Here is a 2,952-nt window from a genome sequence, read left to right as displayed (position 1 = left end):
ACTGATGGTACTGAAGACACTAAGAATGAGGTTCTCAAAATTACATTTATTAACAGAGTTTTATGTACATAATGTTCTCTACTCACAAAGAGACTGAGGTAACAAAATACCCTTTTGTACAATGAGTTAGGAAACATTAAGTGTTACATTTGGTCCTTTGTACCTGAGAAGCCGAAAACAGCTGTTGTTGATGGACATCAGATGAAAACTCAAATTTACTTCTAATTACAGACCACATTAGGGCCTCCAGAATCTTCCCTCCAGCACCAGCGGTTCACTTCCCAGTGAAGCACAGACCAGCTGGGTGCTGCCAGGGCCATCACTTATCACCAGTCAATGCAAACGCCTTTTGACCTGAAGTCAGGCGTGGGCTGCGCTTTACTCCCCTCACCACAATGCTGCAAGGAGGAACGGCAGGGCAGCGCTGCAGCTTCTGGTGTAAAAGGGCAAAGCTGCATACCAGAAGCAGGTTGAGACCTTTTCAAGACCTGTTGCCACCACTTCTCCATGCAACAGCCTCGTCACAAGACTGCACAGACAAGGGCAGTGGTGGCATCTGCCTTCTCAAGGGAGAGAGACTGACCTTCAGCCTGTTCTGCCCCCAATGATGTGGAGGAAAAAACCTAAAGATCTGTTCTGTGTCCCTGCCGCAAACTCATCCTCCTCACTTTATCACCTCTGGGCATTTTGAGTGAGCATGTTGTTAGGCTTAGTTTGGGGGATTTTTTGTTTTAGCTCCATTGTGTCATCTCCAGACAACCAGTTAGGGTTCATTTTGTTCTTCTAATCAGAAGAGGAGGGTAAAAGCAATGAAAATATTAGTAGCACCACAGCAAGAATTTTGCACCCCTTCCAGACCCTTGTGGGGGAAAAGAAGGATTTAACATGACCCTCACTGACACAGAGGGGTGTGATACATCCAGGACCCACCTTGTATTTCAGATGACAAAAGTTTTCTGCATGTATATGCTGCTATGTGACAAAAAGAAAAAAATTGTAAATATAAACTACTGTCCTGTATTAGAAAGAATAGCTCTATTATCACTGTACATATTTGTCTGTATGTATATATATTTGCCACATATAGTATACATTCAGGTCTCAGATTAAACAGGGTTCTATAAAAATAAGCTTATGTCTTTCCTGTAGAATTTCCATCACCAGAACTACATGAGTTTGGTAACCACCATACATTAAGAAAATGCACAGTTCAGTTTAGGTTCAACTGCAAAGCATTACACCTATCTGAGACAGTGTCTTTCGAGGGAAAAGAAAAAAAAAAAAAGGGAGAAGGGAAAAGACAAGTGCAGATCTCCTTAGAACGCCGGTAATGGCCTGACAGTACCTAGCAGCTCCGTCCTGGGGGAAATGAACACCATCTATACGCAATTCTACAGTTGCTGTGGAAGAAGGAAACAAGGGAACATAGTACTTGGCAATACCAAGCCAAGAACTTGGGTGACTTTGGAGGAGATCGGAATATGGAAATATGTACACTGCAATTCCAACAGTATGGAAATTAGCACCAGCAGCCAGAATGCTGATCTCAGCAGTGCTAGTGGGTGTTCGGTATGGGCACAATTTGGTCAAAAAAGAAAGTGTAGATGAATTATGAAAAAAATACCTGTATCAAAATGAGAAAGCAAAAATATAAATCAATTAATGCAGCATTTTTAGGGCAGTCTCTGCAGTTATGATGAATTAAAAATAAAAACCTCAATGAGGCCAGCTGATTTAAACAATTCATGATGCTTCTGTGTCATGTTTTCAGAACCAAGAAAAGGGCTTTCCTATCAGTCTGGTCTTTCCAGTTGCAACAAAACGTTTGTTCCAGCTTTCTGAATGTTGAAGTGACTGGCAGGAAAGGGCTAATCAGAAGTCTGTCAGGAGTTGTCTTAGCCACTGACCCAAGGGTGAGTAGAACAATCTGAACCATTTACATTAAAACATTACCTTTTTTGTAATTAGAAGAGATGAAAGAACCTGGCAAGTATGGTCTAAAAAATACAGTTAAGAGTGCCAACCCCCACCCCCCAAAAAGTATTTCTCGGTTGGACTGACTAGAGTAGTTTATTCTAGTTAGTAAGACCTAGAAGTGTTTTATGTTCTGGGAGGTTAAAACACAACTGTATCTTTTAATGAAAGTGGTGTTTACTTTTAGGCTAAGTCTGGCTACTTAAGTTAGGAATCTGAGTAACTTGCACAACCTAGAACCTCTACTTGCAGGCATTAACAGGTGTTATATTAATACAGAGTTCTCACAGTGTTCAGCAGCTTCTGAAGCCTGCAGTGCAGTTATTGTTAATCGTCAGGCATGTAAGACTGTATGAACAACACAGATGGTACAACAGACCTACAAAGGCTAGGAAATGCAGAAATGAGGCTGAAACTTGTAATTAGGCACAGCATATTCATGAAGTGTAAGATCACTTAATAGTTACAGACACCCATCACACAGTGCCTGGTCATAAAAGGAAGAGCTGATTGTGGTTCTGTCTTGGCTCTGGATTTCCTTACTTCTGTGGATGCAAATCAGACCTTCGGTATGAAATGAGAAGTAATTTATTATGTTAACTTTTCTGGTTTTCCCATTCTCTGATATGGGGGAAAAAACAGCAGGGAAAATAAATGCCTGATAGGATCTTAAGTTCCCACAGTGCAAATACTACCTACAGTAATAACAAGGGTTTGTAGAATAAACCATTAATAAGGATTTCCATTTTGTGTAATAGCTTTAACACACACTGTTAACATACACTGTTACACCTACAGTGTAATCTGACTGCATTAAATACAACAGGACTGCATAAAAACATGTCTGAATTATTTTTTGGACAACAGATACACACAATATCTTGCTGCTTTTTTTTTTTTTCTTCTTGTTGAAGGGATGCACCAGCTCAAATCTTAGACCAATGGCCAATGAGTCTTTTGGTCTTTTCTTAAAATGCT

Source organism: Phaethon lepturus, unplaced genomic scaffold (assembly GCF_000687285.1).
Source record: "Phaethon lepturus isolate BGI_N335 unplaced genomic scaffold, ASM68728v1 scaffold1564, whole genome shotgun sequence".
Taxonomy (NCBI): Eukaryota; Metazoa; Chordata; class Aves; order Phaethontiformes; family Phaethontidae; genus Phaethon; species Phaethon lepturus.
The sequence above is the reverse complement of the archived record's forward strand: the minus strand, read 5'-3'. Positions refer to the sequence as shown.